At 45.0% G+C, this 20,740-nt stretch overlaps 1 protein-coding gene across 1 annotated transcript in view; it reads left to right on the plus strand.

Annotated features, from left to right (window-relative positions):
* The first annotated feature begins 8,090 nt into the window (after window positions 1-8,090).
* lingo3a (leucine rich repeat and Ig domain containing 3a) overlaps window positions 8,091-20,740 on the plus strand; it is a 42,208-nt gene continuing 29,558 nt past the window's right edge. The window contains exon 1 of the mRNA XM_046301313.1: window positions 8,091-8,821. The gene's annotated coding sequence lies outside the window, so the exon portion shown is untranslated. The remainder of the gene's footprint in view (window positions 8,822-20,740) is intronic.

Here is a 20,740-nt window from a genome sequence, read left to right on the forward strand (position 1 = left end):
ACTTATATTGCCTACTACACCAACTGAATCAACATAGACTCTGAAACAATGATCCAACATACTGCTACTTTTCAGGCAAGGGATTCTCAGCAACTCAGCTTTCACTGTAGAAATAACATCTTAATATTTCAAACAAATACAATACCAAAGCATTTCAAGTTAACTTTCAGTAACAAGTTTACAGTCTGGAACTCTTTTAGGGCAGCGATCCGCCTACACCCATTGATATTTCACAGGTCTAGGACAGATCTGGGCTTGACCTCTCTTCCTGACCTTGTGCGATATGATGCTGAGCATGCTTCTGTGTCAGTCAACAGTGGGGTTGCAGGTAAGTATGGTGTATGTTGTGCTGTGTGTTTAGTCCATCACGTTCTCTTTCAGGGGAACAGTTCATCTCATCAGTGTGTTGTTCTTTTGTGTTCAGTAGGTGACGACAATTGCGGCGGTACACCGCTCCTTCTGCGGTGCTGACGTGATATGAACGTTCAGTGTCAACTGGCTGGATGACGACTGCTGTCTTCCAGAGGCCAGGCTCCTGGATTCTAACTGACTCTCCGTCGATCAGTGGTGGCAGGGGTCTAGCTGACCTGTCGTAGTATCGCTTTTGTTGTTGTTGTTGTTGTTGTTGTCTCTGTGCACGTTTTTCATGCATTTCCTTGAAGCTGACTACCTCAGACTGCAGCTGCTGGTTGGTGCTGGGAAGGATTGAGCGAAGTCTGCGGTTCATCAATAGCTGGGCTGGTGATTTGAAGCTGTCAACTGGAGTGTTGCGGTATTCAAGGAGACTGAGGTAGGGGTCTCTCTTTAGCAATCTGCACAGATTTTTCAGCAAGGCCATTACTTTGAGGGTAATGTGGGCTTGTGGTGACATGTGTAAACTCCCATGCTTTTGTGAAGGATTCAAACTCATTTGATTTGTAACAGGGCCCATTGTCAGATATTAAAGTCTCTACAATGCCATGCCTGGCAAAGGCTGCTTTCAGCTTGTGTATCACAGCTGCAGATGTGGTACTGTGAAGCTTGTCGAGTTCAAAGTATCTGCTGTAGTGGTCCACTGTTACGATGTAGTCCTCGTTGTTCCAGATGAACAGATCGGTTGCCACGACCTGCCAGAGTCGGTCTGAGATACAGTGAGGTAACATTGGCTCTTTGGTGTTTGAGGGGCGTCGAGACATACGCGTCAAGACATATGGCACATTTACCAACAATGTCCTCTATTTGTTTGCACATTCCGGGCCAAAACATAATGTCCCATGCTCTCTGTTTGCACTTTTCCATGCCCATGTGTCCAGCTGATAGGCATAATGATTTTCTCTCCTTTGAAAATTATTCCGTTGATCTGTGATCGTTCGTCACTATGGTTCCAGAATTCTGAGACGCTCTGAGGGCATTTTCTCCTCTCCTCGGGGACCTGTATGACTTTCCTCAGCTGTGCGAGTTGTGTCCTTTTCTGTTTCTGCTTGGATCTCCTTCAGTTTTGTGTCACTAACTGGTAAATTGCTGTACACAGTGTGCACTTGCATGTCCATGCCTTCACTGAGGCTGCTGTCCTTATAGGTAAGAAACTTCCTGGAGAGTGTGTCTGCGACGGGGATGTCTTTGCCTGGACAGTGAGGGATTGTGAAGTCGTATTTTTGTAGTTGAAGGATCATTCTCTGTAGCCTTGGTGGGGCTGCGGCTAGTTGTTTCCTCATAATTGACTCAAGAGGCTTGTGGTCGGATTCCACAATGACTTGTTGTCGATATATGTACTGATGGAAACGTTTACATCCGAACAGTATGGCGTAGAGCTCCTTTTCAATTTGAGCGTAGTTGATTTCACAGTCTGTGAGAGATTTGGAAGCGTAGCCGATGGGCTTTCCTTCTTTCAGTAGCACTGCACCTAGTCCATACTTTGACATGTCCACTTGGAGTCTGAGCTCTTTGTTGGGGTCGTAGTAGGCAAGGATTGGTCCCAGTTCTCTTGTGATCAAGTCTTTCACATTCTGGAAAGAAATGTCGTGTTGCTTGTCCCAGAGAAACTCACTGACCTGCTTTAGCAGTAGACGTGGCTCCATTTCTTTTATGGCTAAGATCTTCTGTGGATCTGGCTTGATTCCAGTCGCTGTGAACAAATGTCCGAAGTAGCTGACCTCTGTAGCGCTGACTGTGCTCTTCTCGGGGTTGTGCCGGACTCCTCTCTCGTGGGACCTTTGCAGCATTGTGCGGAGGTTTCAGTCGTGCTCCTCTTTGGTTCGACCATAGACAAGGATGTCCACAACTCCGTCGAGGCCTTCGTACACTTCGTACACTTCGTCAATCTTTCGCTAAAACTTGTCTTGGGCTGAGAGAATCCCAAAAGGCAGGCGACGGAACCTGTAGCGTCCAAACGGTGTGTTGAATGTTGTGAGTTTAGATGACTCTCTGTGAGCTTGATAGCCCAGTAGCCTGATCTAGAGTCCATGACACTGAAGTAGTGTGCTCCCGCTAGCTTGTGTGTGATGCTATCTAGCGTCGGTAAATGGTAATGGGGGCGTTTGATGGTCTTGTTCAAGTCTCTTGGGTCGAGACATACTTGGAGCTTGCCTGTGTGGGGGTTCTCCACCACCACTAACGCGTTTACCCAGTCAGTCGGTTCTGTAACCTTGGTGACTATGTCAGATTGCGTCTTCAGACGGGCACGGAGTGCAAGGGGAATCTTTCTCGGTGGGTAGACCACAGGGGTTGCATCTGGGTCAAGGTGAATGGTACATTCTCCTGGGAATAATCCTATTCCTGTAAAAACATCAGCAAACTCCTCCAGTACATTGTCTGTCTCTACTGGTGCTGTCACTGATAAAACTAGCTTGATGAGGTCCATGTGTAAACATGCTTTAAGACCTATCGCCGCATGTGCTCTAGTGTCAACAACAGAAAAGTCCAACATCATGTCACTTTCCTTGTATTTGCATTTGAAAGTGCATGTGCCTTTTACTGGGAGCTGTTCACCACAATAATTAGTCAGTCTGCACGTGGTGGGCTGTAGCTCGCACTCAGATGTCAAGCTGTGGTACTTGTTCAGAGGAATAATGTTTACTTGTGCCTTGTGTTCCTATCTCAATGTCAGCAAAGGCTTACTTCTGTCTCTGATATTTTACTTTTCTGTGTCACTGAATCAATAAACAGTTCATCAGCGTTTGACTCTTTTGATTGACATTTCATCTTCACTCACTGTGTGTACTGTTTTTCCACGGTAAGCTCTGCACACTTTTGCAAAGTGATTCCATTTTCCACATTCAGTACACAGTTTGCCTTTAGCTGGGCAATTTCCTTGTTCGCCATGCACTTTGTATCCACAATATCCACATGGCATTTTGAGGCAGTGTCGCTCTGTTTTGGAGTTATGTCTCCGTTCTAAAACGCGCTCTCTGTGCACTGGAGGTGTGCTTTGATGTCTGCCTGACTGCGTGCACTGTTTGTTCACGTGATGCGCTAGTGCTGCCTCGCAAAATGGTTTTCATCTGAGCCTGTGCTAGCTCGTGCGATCTGGCTATGTCGATAGCTTTGTCCAGCGTTACCTCAGACCCAACATTCAAAAGTTTCTCTCTCACTGGCGGTGAGTGTATTCCAAATACAATACGGTCCCTGACCATCTCATCCTTGTTTGCATAATCACAGCCTTTCACAAGCAGACGCAGCTCTGTCACAAACTGTTCAAAAGACTCGCTAGCTCCCTGTATTTTCTCATGGAACTTGTACCTAGCGAAAATCGTATTTGTCTTCGGCGCAACATATGCTTCAAAACAAGTATGTTTTCAGTACCTTTGATTCAGCCTCGGTAAGTGTTCATGTGTTGTAAATATCTCTCCCTTTTTCATTGATCCAGAGAAGCAAGTAGCTGCATTTTTCCTCTTCTCCTCTGTCCTTCAGAGGACCCGTGAACATTAGCTCCACATGCTGTTTGTACTTACGCCATGCATCGGGTAAGTTTGTAGACTCCCAGTCCATTCGAGGTGAAGGAACTCCAGAAAAATCCATATTTTAAGACCTTTTACTCTGACACCATGTCTTGTTTTGCACACGTTGTACAAAATAATAAAATGCAGAACTGGCCTGGTTACAGCTTGAGGACAGGAGAGATGGTTTGTCGATGACATTATGGATACCACGCTGCGCATTGGTCCGATCTCTCCTACTCCTCCTCAGAAGAGGAAGAGGAAATCCGTTACAGATTCCCCCACCAACCATGGACCAAGCAGCGTGGTATCGGGCAGCAGCGATCTCCGGACTATGCTGTTGACCCGGATCACTGGTTGCTGTGGAAAAAGGAGGAGGTCAAAAGGGGGGTGAGTGTAACGGATGTGAAACGCTAGCTTAGTTAGCGGTGGTGCGCGCGAAAATAATGTTTCCATCGGTGATGTCACTTGCTCTGAGACCTTGAAGTAGTGGTTCCCCTTGCTCTGCAAGGGCCGCGGCTTTTGTGGAGCGATGGGTACCGATGCTTCGTGGGTGACTTGTTGATGTGTGCAGAGGGTCCCTGGTTCGCGCCCGGGTATGGGCGAGGGGACAGTCTAAAGTTATACTGTTACATGTGGACATGGGAGGAGATTTTTGATGGAAAGGGACCCTGGGCACAGGCTGGGGAATATCGCTGCCACAAGGCAGAGCTGGAGACAGCGAAAGCTGAGCGGCGGCGATATGAGGAGGCAGCACGACATGCACGAGAGGCAGCCCCCCAATTTTTGGGGGGAGGCACACGGGGAGTGTGACAGAGTCAGGTTGGAGACCTGAGCCCACTCCTCGTGCTTACCGAAAGAAGCGCAGTACTGGTCAGGCACCGTGTTATGCGGTCAAGTGCACGGTGTCGCCAGTATGCGCTCACAGCCCGATGGGCTATAGGCCAACCACCCGCAGGTGCCAAGCGAGAGTCCAGCCAGGGTGTGTTGTGCCAGCCCAGCGTGTTAGGTCTCCAGTACGCCATTTCGGCCCAGGGTATCCTGCGCTGGCGCTGCATGCTGTGCCTCCGGGGCGCTGGGAGGGTGCAGTACGTCCTATGCCTGCGCTCCACCCATGCCGGGCGAATGTGGAGCCTAAGGGAGAGGTGTGAGTGGTATGCACCAGATCTCCAGTGCTCACCCACAGCCCGGTTCAACCTGTGCCTGCACTCTGGATGGTCCGGGCTAAAGTGGTGATCCAGCCGGGAGGAGTGGTGCCAAGGCTGCGCACCAGGGTACCAGTGCTCCCCCACGGCCCGGTCCATCCGGTGCCTCCTCCAAGCACCAGGCCTCCTGTAGGTCTCCCCAGCCTGGTGGGTCCTGTGGCAGCCCCGTTACACAACTGAAGTTTATTTAGTGCTTTATCCGGGTACCTGGAAAGTAGAGCATTGCAGTAGTCTAACCTAGAAGTAACAAAAGCATGGATTAATTTTTCTGCATAATTTTTGGACAGAAAGTTTCTGATTTTTCAATGTTACATAGATGAAAAAAAGCTGTCCTTGAAACAGTCTTGATATGTTCGTCAAAAGAGAGATCAGGGTCCAGAGTAACGCCAAGGTCCTTCACAGTTTTATTTGAGACGGCTGTACAACCTTTAAGATTAATTGTCAGAATCAACAGAAGATCTCTTTGTTTCTTGGGACCTAGAACAGGTATCTCTGTTTTGTCCGTGTTTAAAAGTAGAACGTTTGCAGCTTTCCACTTCCTTATGTTTGAAACACAGGCTTCTAGCGAGGGCAATTTTGGGGCTTCACCATGTTTCATTGATATGTACAGCTGTGTGTCATCCGCATAGCAGTGAAAGTTAACATTATGTTTTCGAATGACATCCCCAAGAGGTATAATATATAGTGAAAACAATAGTGGTCCTAAAACGGAACCTTGAGGAACACCGAAATTTACAGTTGATTTGTCAGAGGACAAACCATTCACAGAGACAAACTGATATCTTTCCGACAGAAACTGGCCTGGTTACAGCTTGAGGACAGGAAAGATGGTTTGTCGAGGAGTCCCCTGACTAAAAGACTGGCTGATACAGCTTGAGGACAGGAGAGATGGTTTGTCGAGGAGTCCCCTGACTAAAAGACAGGCTGATACAGTTTGAGGACAGGAGAGATGGTTTGTCGAGGAGTCCCCTGACTAAAAGACAGGCTGATACAGATGTCTGAACTGAGAGAGACCTTGCACTCAGCTTTAAAATTATACAAGACACATCTATTACTTTTCATAGTCTTTTGTTATTATTGAATGGTAGGGGGGCGGGGACTGTCTTATATGGTATACCATATGAAGGGATGACGACTAACATGTACCCTCAGACAAAATGCTGATAGCTACAGTATCTATATCAGATTTGAATGACAATAGAAGATGAAAGACAAGTGTAGCCTATTTTGTAACACAAACACACCCATGGAATTTTGTTGTTGTTGATAAATGTATCTACACATAACCCTGATAAGTCAGAATTTTACTAATTATTTTTCGCAAAATGAGTGTACTGGGCCTTTTATTAGTTCTGTATGAGCGGACAGAAATAGCCGTCAGCAGCTCGGGGAGAAAATATTCTCTCATACCCCATTCATTGTAGTCATTGTGATCTGTAGAGTTGCTATTTTCTTGATTTTTTTTCGTGTCAATTATCTCGTGACATTCCTGGATTACTCATCATATTACTTGTCAGATTTAATCAACAAATATGATAGTAAGTAGAAAAAGGGTTAAGGGTACGAGACTGTCCATTTCTGGATGTGTTGGCAAAATCACTACAAACAGTATCCCATCAAGCCAAGCGGGGAAAGGCACATTGTCACAGTTCCAAGAACAGTCAGAAACGCCCAGCTAACCCTACGTCAAGGATGCCGGTGGATCTGAAAACTGAACTTAGATCTGCGTAAGCAATGATATCCTTCACCATTGTCATCTTCCGACAGATATCTCAAACCTATTCAACAAAACAATACATCATTTGGAAGTTTCTTTACAGCAAATTCCTTAGTTACGTGATTGTATTATTTGCAAAGGAGTTTTGAAGGTGCAGTATTTATGAAGTTTGACAATGAGGATGAAAACTAGCATAGTTCAGCTAGTTTAGCCATGTAAAACCGTGGGAAAAAATTCAGAGACTAAAACATATAAATCAGATGATTTATATTTAAGAACAGAAAAACGATATGCAGTCCTGAAATCAGCAGTACTGCCAATAGTAAAACAAAGCTTAAAATGATGTTTGAGTGAACCCTGAATATAGAACATTCGCTTCCAGACACGGTAGACACCTCACCACTCTATTGAGAAGCATGTACATGACAAAAGAGGAAAGGCCCACCCCCCCACTTGTACCATGTCATGAGGATACCTGGACCTCCTATTGAGATGTACCTTTTAAGTAAATCAGGTGAAAAAGTAGACTGGAGTGCAAAATTTTAACTCTGTTAGGGATCAGTTGTAAATCCTCAGTCCATAAAACAGCAGAACAATATAGGAGATTTTAACAGATAAAAATATGATAAAATTATAATGTAGGCTGAAATATGATTATGAACATGTATGTGGGCAACTACATTCCAATACTTTAAGTAGGAGTGGTGCTAGTACAGAAAAACAATATCACCCCTTCCATATTATCACTGGGTGGTTCCTTACATAATATAACTGTGTTCGCATTTGCTACATTTTGCATAGAGATTCTCCATCAGTGCACATGAAGTGCTGTCTCTAAGTGACAATAAAGGGACAATAAGTCAGCCAGCAGTAGAGGGTGAAATTGGGTACAGTCTGTGTTCACCTGAATATGACACTCCTGCAATGCCTCAGGCTCAAATTTGCTCTGTGATTAAACAGCATGGCTTAAGCAAAAGTTATCTCCTCATTCTCAGCTTCAGAGCTTACTGGGGAGGGGTGGGGCTTCCTGGATGAGCTAAACCCTTGACTCCTGTTTTCTAGACTTTTGAGATGATCCCTAAGCAGTTTATTGACCATCAGAGTAAGTTGTGAAGCTAAACAGCCAGTGAAGTGGAGCGGCAGCAACAGTGAATAATGAGTTCCACTGAACAGCAGCAGCCGTAGCGGCAGTAGCTCTCCCTTACACACACATTTACTTGCAGGGCTGTCTCTCTCCCTTACACACACATTTACTTGCAGGGCTGTCTCTCTCCCTTACACACACATTTACTCACAGGGCTGTCTCTCCCTTACACACACATTTACTTGCAGGGCTGTCTCTCTCCCTTACACACACATTTACTCGCAGGGCTGTCTCTCTCCCTTACACACACATTTACTCATAGGGCTATCTCTCCCGTACACACACATTTACTCGCATGCTTCCGTAGTGAAAGAGCACACCGCCACCAGTCCAGGCTTTCACTGTGGCAGAGCTCCATCCTCCCCTAGACACAAAGCCCTGTGCCTACTGGGATCCAGGTTCTGGGTCTGGAACACAAAGAACAGAGAGAGTAGAGAGACTTCAGTTGCCTTTTTATCTGCAGAGGAAGAGGGAGTTAGTAGATGCTCTACAGATAGGGAGGTAGCGCGGGGGGAGAGGGGGAACGAAGCGATTTGCAGTCAGGCTCAGCTGCTGATGCTACAAGCTGGAGGCTCACTGACTGCTATAGGAAGCTGAAGGCTCACTGACTGCTATAGAAAGCTGGAGGCTCACTGACTGCTATAGAAAGCTAGAGGCTCACTGACTGCTATAGGAAGCTGGAGGCTTATTGACTGCTATAGGAAGCTGGAGTAGCAACATCACAGTACAGCACACACTCTCCGGAAGGACAGACCGCGGAACCAGAGACGCACAGACACATACACGCTGAGTGAGGAACAGGTTTGCGAATGTGGATGGACCAGTCAAGTTCCAGTCCTGGGTAAGCCAACTTCCTCTGATACACAAGCTCCACACACACAGGCATGCACCCAGTATAGACACCGAACAGAGAGAACTAAGAATGGGTACTCCGACACTGACACCCACCTGTAATTAACTGAAGGCATAAAAACAGTTATTTAATTAGGTTCTCAAACCACAGATTAGGTCATAGATACGTGAATGGATACTGTCTCTTCATCCTGTTTTGACTCCCTGCCTTGTGGACTTTTGTGCGGTTTCCTATCACATCAGTGTCATCCCAACCCTTCTGTTATTTCTCTCAGAGGCTCTGTTTGTTGTTTCTACATCAGCCTCAGGTCAAATTAGGTTTGGGGGTTATGGAGTCATAACAGATAATCAAATCCAATTTTATTGGTCGCATACACATATTTAGCAGATGTTATTGCGGGTGTAGCGAAATGCTTGTGTTCCTAGCTCCAGCTGTGGATTAGTATCTAACAATTAACAACAATACACACAAATCTAAAAGAATGGAATTAAGAAATACAGTACGGCAAAAAAGTATTTAGTCAGCCACCAATTGTGCAAGTTCTCCCACTTAAAAAAGTGAGAGAGGCCTGTAATTTTCATCACAGGTACACTTCAACTATGACAGACAAAATGAGAAAAAGAAATCCAGAAAATCACATTGTAGGATTTTTTATGAATTTATTTTCAAATTATGGTGGAAAATAAGTATTAGGTCACCTACAAACAAGCAAGATTTCTGGCTCTCACAGACCTGTAACTTCTTCTTTAAGAGGCTCCTCTGTTCTCCACTCGTTACCTGTATTAATGGCACCTGTTTGAACTTGTTATCAGTATAAAAGACACCTGTCCACAACCTCAAACAGTCACACTCCAAACTCCACTATGGCCAAGACCAAAGAGCTGTCAAAGGACACCAGAAACAAAATTGTAGAACTGCGCCAGGCTGGGAAGACTGAATCTGCAATAGGTAAGCAGCTTGGTTTGAAGAAATCAACTGTGGGAGCAATTATTAGGAAATGGAAGACATACAAGACCACTGATAATCTCCCTCGATCTGGGGTTCCACGCAAGATCTCACCCCGTGGGGTCAAAATGATCACAAGAACGGTGAGCAAAAATCCCAGAACCACACGTGGGGACCTAGTGAATGACCTGCAGAGAGCTGGGACCAAGGTAACAAAGCCTACCATCAGTAACACACTACGCCGCCAGGGACTCAAATCCTGCAGTGCCAGACGTGTCCCCCTGCTTAAGCCAGTACATGTCCAGGCTCGTCTGAGTTTGCTAGAGAGCATTTGGATGATCCAGAAGAAGGTTGGGAGAATGTCATATGGTCAGATGAAACCAAAATATAATTTTTTGGTAAAAATTCAACTCGTCGTGTTTGGAGGACAAAGAATGCTGAGTTGCATCCAAAGAACACCATACCTACTCTGAAGCATGGTGATGGAAACATCATGCTTTGGGGCTGTTTTTCTGCAAAGGGACCAGGACGACTGATCCAAACACACCGCCCGGGCAACGAAGGAGTTGCTTGGTAAGAAGCATTTCAAGGTCCTGGAGTGGCCTAGCCAGTCTTCAGATCTCAACCCCATAGAAAATCTTTGGAGGGAGTTGAAAGTCCGTGTTGCCCAGCAACAGCCCCAAAACATCACTGCTCTAGAGGAGATCTGCATGGAGGAATGGGCCAAAGTACCAGCAACAGTGTGTGAAAACCTTGTGAAGACTTACAGAAAATGTTTAAAATCATATCAAATGTATTTATATAGCCCTTCGTACATCAGTTGATATCTCAAAGTGCTGTACAGAAACCCAGCCTAAAACCCCAAACAGAAAGCAATGCAGGTGTAGAAGCACGGTGGCTAGGAAAATCTCCCTAGAAAGGAGTCACACATTTGACCTCTGTCATTGCCAACAAAGGGTATATAACAAAGTATTGAGATAGACTTTTGTTATTGACCAAATACTTATTTTCCACCATCATTTGCAAATAAATTCATAAAAAATCCTACAATGTGATTTTCTGGATTTCTTTCTCATTTTGTCTGTCATAGTTGAAGTGTACCTATGATGAACATTACAGGCCTCTCTCATCTTTTTAAGTGGGAGAACTTGCACAATTGGTGGCTGACTAAATACTTTTTTGCCCCACTGTATATAAATATTAGATTGAGCAATGTTGGAGCGGCATTGACTAAAATACAGTAGAATAGAATAGAGTATATACATATGAGATGAGAAAAGCAGTATGTCAACATTATGAAAGGGACTAGTGTTCCATTATTAAAGTGGCTAGTGATTCCAAGTCTATGTGTATAGGGCAGCAGCCTCTAAGGTGCAAGGTTGAGTAACCGGGTGGAAGCCGGCTAGTGATAGCAATGGATTGTCTAGCTCCTTTGAAAACAGACATCTAATCTTGTTATCTCTGTAGGTGGGTATTCTCTCCTTGTCCCTAAAACGTGTCTTCTCTGTTTGCTTCCTCTGTACCGCCCTGCTCGGCCTGTGTCTTTGCTCATCCTCACACAATTAGATCTTAATTACCAGGACATGGGCCTGAGAGAAGGTTGCACCCCAGGATCGATCCTGCAGGCGTATCACGGTGAGGGGGACGTGTTGTCTGACTCCCTGTCCTGCCACAGTCAGACTGACTGGCTTAGTGGGACTGACTGACTGTGGAGCTCCTCTAGGGCTTCCAGCCTTCCTAGACACGCAGACCAAGCGAGAGAGACAGACAGGCAGGCAGACAGACAGACAAGCGAAACAATAACTGCTGGTGGAACGCAGTTCAGTTCTCCTATCCAATTCACCTGCCTATATGCCTGGAGTTATTTCTGATGATGCCTGTCCTTATTGGTTTTCCTGATGTTTGTTACGTGAGAGATAAGATGAGATGCGATTATATTTGGTCTATTATGGGATATTGGATGGGATATTGGATGGGATATTGGTTCTTCAGAAACAGAAGGGCACCGGTAGCTATTGGACGTATACAGCTCAGTCAATTGTGTTTAACAGCATCTAGCCACTGTATAACCCTGTCCATCCATAATGAAATGTCCTAATGAATGTTTATGGCATCCAGAATGCATCAGAGTGCAATGTATCCATTATGCATGCGGTCCTTTGCCATCTCCTGCTGTTGCATATAAAGATGTCCACTGTGCTCAAATGTGACATTACATCTCCTCAGCACTGGCAGTGCCGAGCTTCATTGTGTTCCATCATGGCTTTACGAGGCCAGTAAAACCTGTGCATCCCCTTTCATCAGACGTAATGCACTGCTGCCATCACAGTCTGCAGTAGAGAATGAGGGAACAAGTAGAGGTGTGGTGGAGGACAACCCAGGGGCTACTAGTGGCATGTCAGTGGCCACAGTGAAAATGTCCAGCTGGACAGTTCACTCTTGAAATATACCTCCCACTCACTCAGTTGCATAATGAAAGTTCAGAATGACCTGTCCTTGCCAAACTGCAGCGCTGTCCCTTGGCAACATCAGTCGTACCTTAAGAACATCAAACCTGGATCACAGCTTATGAAAGTAATTGAAGAGACAGATTGACAACATTGAAAAGAGCCTGTCTTACACGTTTGTGTGAGGGCTTTCATTTACTACATTGCCTTGTTATGAAGGTGTGCTATGTACAATAGAGGTGTAGTGATTGGAATTAGCACCATTATGTCACTTGATACAGTATTGTACTATGATGTCTACCTGCTGGTGACCAAAGCTAATAAGTAAGATTATTCTGCAACAATAGGGAATATTCCTCAGTTCGATCAGAGGTGGACCTATCATCAATCCTATCATCATATCGCACCTATCCAATTGTCACCTCCACAAACCCTAATGCATTTCCTCTGTTTCCCCTTGTTGAGCGGAGCCCTTGAACCCGCCGTGTAGTTACATTTGGCATCTGAGCTAATGAGTTTGCCTGTATCCCCTTTGTAGCACCCAGAGCATCTGCCAGCGCAGATACTAAAATAGCAGGGCAGAACAGAGGAGAGGCGGAAACAGGGATTTGTATTACTTTGTATGTCTTTTGGGTTTCGGCATGAAAGAGAATGAACAAGTCATGTCTATACAAGGGTGCTGAGAGAAAACACTCTCATTAGTAGCGGTATACTGTATGTGCTGTAGCTGGTTATTATTTCTATATGCTATTTCTGTAGCATGGTCAATGTGATCTGCTACAGCCCGGAATATATATTGAGGAGTGAACAAGTCATTTTGTTCAGGTTTTTAGTTGTTGGTTTCCCATCACATTTCATATCAATTATTGAGCAACAATATATTTGTCATCGTTTTTCTGAAATGCACTCAGAAACACTTAGATCCTGTTATTTTCAGAAGGTCAACAAAATGACAGAAGATAGAGGTATGGTAGTGTAAGAGGCTAGCAGTTAAAAACATGAACCTTTAGGTGTAACTGAGTGTGGCAGCAGAGCCGCTAAATCACCTAGTGGGCAGTTTTACGAGGAGGGGGCTGTGAGTTTATATACTTGTCAGTCTCCACCTCATTTGATATGATGTATTTTCTGGGCCTGGCAGCTCCACTTGAAATAGTGTGACTTTCTGGCCATAAAACAGATCTCTCTCCGGTATGGTACATGAGTGGGTTGTGGGGGCAGAGTTCTACAGGCTCTATACTACAGTAGCTGTATCACTCATAGGCCATAGCGTCTCTGGCAGTCCTGTTTTATCCCACCTATTTGCTTGGGCCTTTGGGGACGATGGTTCTGGTTCCTCTCTCTCTCTCTGTGTGGACCTATTGTTTGGGTCAGCTCTTTAATTATGTAATTAGATTAATAATCATCTAGTCATCAAACAAGCCACAAGCTGGTTGTACCAATGTGCCATAATGTGATTGATGTGAGTCCACAGGGTGTTTGATTACCCGGCCCAGGGTCTGCCCACCACTTGCCAGCAGGTGGCTTTAATTTGATTGATTTATAAGTGTTTGCCCAAAATAGCTGTTATATTGTATAACTGTTCCCACACACAGCCCCGACCCTGGCTATAAGTCGTAATAGAACCCTATGTATTGTGTAACCAGCCTTAAACAGATTGCTGCTCTGTGCAAATGGGAGTATTTAACATTAGATGGATCCATCGGTTTTCACATGGAGCATTTAACGCACGTTAGTTAATAGTTTACAGGGCCGACTGAGCTTGGAACTGGCAACGTTCAGCAGGGGAGTGAGTGACAGGTGAAGATGGGTGATCAGTCACATTGTGCTGGAGCTCAGTCATCCACCCGCCCTCTCCTCAATCAGCCTCTCTGTCTATTGCAGGGGATCATGGTATCCGTTCAGAAGCAGGCTACATTTGAGCTGTTCAGCATTAAATAATAATGCGTCAGTTCATCAAATCATGTTATGAGGAGGCAGAGGATGCAGCAGCAGAAGGAGAGCAGAGCAGAGCAGAACCTGCTATCCAGCAGCAGGGTGTCGGGTAAATTATATTTTATTTCTGAGAGCTGTGGCAAAGTGTGGCAGCGAGGGGAGCTAATGATGAAAACTGTAAACCCAGTTGTTTCCTTAATTATGCAGGGTTAATGTGTATGTGATGTGAAGAGCCGACGGCAAGAGGAAGAGAAGAAAGGCCTCCTCCTCCTCCTCCTCCCCAAAGCATCCCAGGAGTTGGAGTGTATTTTTAGGTCATTTGCTACTTTTTATGTTTATTTTTATTTTTTTACATTTGCAGGGGAAGGGACCTATTCCATTTCTATCTGGATGTTTGGAAAGAAGATATTTAATGTCTGTGCATGTTGGTGACAGTTGATGGTGAGATCTTTCAGATTCACTGTCAGAGCAAGTTTGATCAGAAATACAGTGCTGAGAATCCAGGCTTTGAAATACATGAAAGACATAGTTAGGACTTTTAATTGTATTGAGGCCTGTACTGGAATCTATGGTATGCTGTGCACACACTGCATATTTATGTCAACTCACATGAGAATTTGAGTTCACTGGCTGCTTATATATTAGCTTTATTGTCATTTAGTACACTCTTATCCATAGCAACTTATAGGAGCAAATAGTTTTAAGTGCCTTGCTCAAGGGCACATGGGCATATTTTTCACCTAACCGGCTCAGGGATATTCGAAACAGCAACCTTTTAATCCCTGGCTCAGCACCCTTAACTGCTAGCTTAACTGCCATATACAGACAGAGTGAGGGGAATACTTTGGTGAGTATGTGTGTGTCGCCTCTCTCAGAGCCTTTACGAGCAGGGCTGAGGAACATTTGGTATGCATTGTGGGTGTGTTTCTGGATGGCATTCACTGTTCTCTCTATTTGACAGGTATACTCATCTCTCTGCACCGGGTTGCCACACTCTTAAGGTTAAGAGGACGGAGCGCCTTTGGTTCATGAATTCATCATGGGAGTTGAAATGGATGCAGAGGCATCGATGCCTCTCTCCGCTCCAGCATGCATCTGGCTGAAATGAATTATGCAGCTTTCTTAGAAATAAATACACAACCATCACAGATTCACAGATTGGCCAGTTGTATGGCAGTAAACTATCTCCCTCTCCAATCCTCTATCTAGCATGTCTTCCCTGCCCCTCTCCCTGCCTCATCGCTCGCTCTCATCTCAGACCAATCAATCTCTCGTACTTCAGATGAGGAGCGGCCTTTCTTCCTTCATGGTGTGGTGAAGGCTGATTGGTGGATGTGTCTGGGTTAACATTGTCTAAGGGGCCTATTATCTGTGTGTCGGCACGGAGTTTGTTGTTTGTGTGCTTGGCTGTGCTGTTTCTTTGAGACGAACTGCCTGCATGTGTTTATACAGCATGCTGTTTTATCCCAGCTCCAGTGAAGCCAGTGAATTCCTGTGTGGTGTCAGAAGAGATCTGTGTTTGATGTGCAGCACCCAATTACCCAGAGACCTCATTGTACAGAGCAGACCATGGCATGCTGCCTACCCAAGCCTTTGGGAAGCTAAGAGGTGAATATGGGACCTCTGTGTTAGCATCTGCCCAAATCCAGGGTCCGTAAAATTACAAAATTAATTCTGATTTCAATTGACAGGTTTAGTGTGACTCAATTTAGTTGGTTATCATTACGCTAGACATGCTACAGACTGTCGCCATTGTAATTTGAGACTCTATTGTTGGCCTTTTGGTGGTATTTTCTATAAGGTAAATAATCAATCATTCATGATCTATATTGTAGATTCAAATTACATGTGATTGTAAAAACGTATGATACATCTCACATAGTACTATTCCTGTTGGGAGGTCGGCCCAGCTTGCAGGGGTAGGAATCACATACTGGGATAGAGAGCAAGCAGCTGAGTCCTCCTTCCCCTCCTCTTAAGTCCCTCTTCATCCCTCTCTCCTTCCCTTTCTCCCATAAGCTCTAAAAAAAAGACCAGCTGAGTCCCCTGCTATCTTTCCCTCCTCTCCAATCCTTCCACATTCCTCCCCTCTCTTTTTTCATTCTAAGCTTTCATCAGGGAGAACTCAGAACCTCTGTCGATCGCACGGTTCAGTGTGGACTCTCCCTGGAGCATTAGGCAGACTTTAGCAAGGCCACTGCACAGTGGGGTAGTATTTCTCTAAAGCTGAGATTTACACCGGAGAGACAGGAGAGAGCACCTGTCAAATACCCATCCAATCACACACGTCTACACTCTCCGCAGCGCCTCAACTTCGGCAAAACCCTTTTTTCTGCTCTCTCTTCTTCCCTGGTTCTGTCAAATTGTATAATCCCTCATCACCTTCCCTTAAACCCTCTTTCTCCTTTACTCTGTTTCTTGTGATTCATTTTTTTTTCAAATGATTTCCTTCTTCAGGATTTTTTTTTTCTCTTTCTCTCCATCAATTTGTAATTTCTGCCATATCATCCTGCAGACTTCTCTTTTTCCTTAACTGTCTTTTATATGATTCTCCCCTCCTTTTGACTTTCCTTCAACTGTTTACTCGTCATGGTCACTCGGTCTCTCCACACCTCTATTTTCTTCCCTCTCTCTCCCTCTGTAACAAGGGGCTATATCAGATCGTGTTAGATTGATTTCTCTGTAGACGTGGCTCTGTAGTTTGTCCTGAAAAAAGTTTCTCCCAAGTGTGTGTGACACCTACTCAACTTGTCTGCTACACTGACTGAAGTTATGTCTAGCCCCAAGTCGTTATATTTTTTTATTGTGCTTTATGCCATTTGCCTCATGACTCCTGTATGCTTTGTTTACTATAAACTTGCTTGTTTACCCAACTGTGGGACAGACTATGTTCGTTCGCACACTTGGGATGTTGACTCTCTATTGGTTAGACGGACTCCTGGCCTCCCATCCTATTCTAACCACCTATCGCTGGTAATTGTATTCATGTTACCTGATGAAATCGCTGTACAATATGATCTTATTGCCATCTAATGCACATTCAAATGAGGACAGCTCTCCCTGTCCTCTGCCATGCCCTGATTGTATTACTGCTGCTGATATCTAGAAATGTGCATGTACACCCTGGCCCATCTACTGTTGCTAGCCCCAATTCTGACTCTGGTATCTGCTTCACTGATTTCTGCCCTCATAAAAGCCTTGGTTTTCTGCACTTTAACACTAGAAGCTTATTACCTAAAATGGATCAATTGAAAGATTGGGTTCACAGCTCCAATCCAGATGTGTTGGTCATTACTGAGACGTGGTTCAGGAAGAGTGTTTTGAACACTGATGTTAACCTTTCTGGTTAGAACCTTTTTTGTCAAGACAGATCTTCCAAAGGTGGTGGAGTGGCAATCTCTACCAAGGAACACCTTCCGTGCTTGGTTGCTAGGTGATCTAAACTGGGACATGCTTAAACCACCTGACCATGTCCTAAAGCAATAGGACTCCCTAAATCTTTCTCAGACTCCCTAAATCTTTCTTCTTACTACCAATCCCACAAGGTATGACTCCAAACACCCAGAAAAGGCTGCTCTCTTTAATGTTATCCTCGCAAACATTCCTGATAGATATTAGTCAGGTGTTTTCTGTAATGACCTTAGGGATCACTGTTTTACAGCCTATGTTTGTAATGGCTGCTCAGTGAAACAACCTGTCCTGATTCATAGACGCTTGCTAAAACACTTGAATGAGCAAGGCTTCCTTCATGAACTGGCCTCTGTAAACTGGTATAGAAGCAGCTTTATCCCCTCTGTTGAAGATGCTTGGACCTTCTTTTTCAATATTTTCAGTGGTTTTGTTAACAAACAAATGAAAATGACAATTAAAAACAGGTTCAGCCCCTGGTTCGACCCTGATCTGACAGTTACTCCACCTCAAGAATTCAATTTGGCAAAAGGCTCAGCATACTCTGGCTCTCGTTCAGGAAAATGAGAAATAAGTGTACTCAGGCTATGCGGAAGGTCAAAGTTAGTTACTTTAAGGAGCAGTTCTCTCTCTGGGTCTAATCCCAATAAGTTCTGGAAAATGGTTAAAGACCTGGAGAATAAACCCTCCTCCTCACAGCTGCCCATGTCCCTTAATGTTGATGATGTGGTTGTTACTGACAAGGAGCACATGGCTGAGCTCTTTAATCACCACTTCATTAAATCAGAATTTCAATTTGACTCAGCAATCCCTCCTTGTCCGTCCAACATTTCCTTATCTCCCACCCCTTCTAATACGACTAGCCCTGATGCTCCTCCCTCTTTCCCCCCATCCCGCTACAAAGTTTCTCCATGCAGGCGGTCACTGAGTCAGAGGTGCTAAAGGAGCTCTTTAAATTTGACCACAAAAACAATCTGGGTTAGAAGGTTTAGAACCTTCCTTCTTTACGGTTGATGCCCCTATCATCGCCAAGCCTATCTCTGACCTTTTTTAACCTGTCTCTCTTCTCTGGGGAGGTTCTCATTGCTTGGAAGGCAGTCCCGATGCATCCTTTATTTAAAGCTAATTCTAATTGTAAAAGGTCCATTTCTATTTTGCTCTGTTTATCAAAAGTGTTGGAAAAACATGTCAATAATCGGCTACACATGCCCCTCCCTAATGTCAATATGCCTTGTCTATTGCTGTTTTGGTTTGTGATTTTTGTCTTATTTCACTGTAGAGCCTACAGCCCTGCTCAATATGCCTTAGCTAGCCCTTTTGTTCCACCCCCACACATTCAGTGACAGCACCTGGCTTAAATGGTGCTTCTAGAGACAAAACCTTTCTCATTGTCACTCAATGCTTAGGCTTACCTCCACTGTACTCACATCCTACCATACCCTTGTCTGTACATTATGCCCTGAATCTATTCTACCACGCCCAGAAATCTGTTCCTTTTATTCTAGGCGACCAGTTATTTTAGCCTTTAGCCGTACTCTTATCCTACTCCTCCTCTGTTCCTCTGGTGATCTAGAGGTTAACCCAGGCCCTGTAGCCCCCAGCATCACTCCCACTCCCCAGGTCCTCTCATTTCATGCATGTTAACATTAGAAGCCTCCTCCCTAAGTTTGCTTTATTCACTGCTTTAGCACACTCCGCCCCCCTAGCCGTGTCTGAATCCTAGCTTAGGAAGGACACCAAAAATCCTATAAATAACTATAAAATTTTCTGACAAGATAGAACTGACAAAGGGGGCGGATTTGCAATCTACTGCAGTGATAGCCTGCAGAGTTCTGTCATACTATCCAGGTCTGTGCCCAAACAATTCGAGCTTCTACTTTTAAAAGTCCATCTTTCCAGAAACAAGTCTCACACCGTTGCCGCTTGTTATAGACCCCCTTCAGCCCCCAGCTGTTCCCTGGACACCATATGTGAATTGATCGCCCCCCATCTATCTTCAGTATTTGTACTGTTAGGTGACCTAAACTGGGACATGCATAACACCCTGGCCTTCCTACAATCTAACCTAGATGCCCTCAATCTCACACAAATTATCAAGGAACCTACCAGGTACAGCCCTAAATCCGTAACCGTGTGGGCACCCTCTTAGATATCATCATGACCAACTTGCCCTCCAAATACACCTTTGCTGTCTTCAACCACGATATCAGCAATCACTGCCTCGGTCAAATGACCACCCCTCAACGCTCCCTAAAACACTTCAGCGAGCAGGCCTTTCTGATCGACCTGGCCCGGGTATCCTGGAAGGATATTGACCTCATCCCGTCAGTAGAGGATGCTTGGTTGCTCTTCAAAAGTGCTTTCCTCTCCATCTTAATTAAGCATGCCCCATTCAAAAAATGTAGAACTAAGAACAGAAATAGCCCTTGGTTCACCCCATACTTGACTGCCCTTGACCAGCACAAAAACATCCTGTGGCGTTCTGCATTAGCATCGAATAGCCCCTGCGAGATATAACTTTTCAGGGAAGTCAGGAACCAATATACTGAGTCAGCTACGAAAGCTAAGGCTAGCTTTTTCAAACAGAAATTTGCTACCTGTAGCACTAATTCCAAAAAGTTTTGGGACACTGTGAAGTCCATGGAGAATAAGAGCACCTCCTCCCAGATAGGAAACACTGTCACCACCGATAAATCTACGATAATCAAACTTTTTTTTTTATTCTTCTTTTTTCTTTTACCCCCTTTTTCTCCCCAATTTCGTAGTATCCAATTATTAGTAGTTACTATCTTGTCTCATCGCTACAACTCTCGTACGGGCTCGGGAGAGACGAAGGTTGAAAGCCATGCGTCCTCGAAACACAACCCAACCAAGCCACACTGCTTCTTAACACAGCGCGCATCCAACCCGGAAGCCGGCCGCACCAATGTGTCGGAGGAAACACTGTGCACCTGGCAACCTTTGTTAGCGTGCACTGCGCCCAGCCTGCTACAGGAGTTGCTGGTGTGCGATGAGACAAGGATATACCTACCGGCCAAACCCTCCCTAACCCAGACGATGCTAGGCCAATTGTGCGTCGCCCCACGGACCTCCCAGTCGCGGCCGGCTGCGTCAGAGCCTGGGTCTCGACAGAGCCTGGGAACCCAGAGTCTCTGGTGGCACAGCTGGCGCTGCG

Source organism: Oncorhynchus gorbuscha, linkage group LG15 (assembly GCF_021184085.1).
Source record: "Oncorhynchus gorbuscha isolate QuinsamMale2020 ecotype Even-year linkage group LG15, OgorEven_v1.0, whole genome shotgun sequence".
Lineage (NCBI taxonomy): Eukaryota > Metazoa > Chordata > Actinopteri > Salmoniformes > Salmonidae > Oncorhynchus > Oncorhynchus gorbuscha.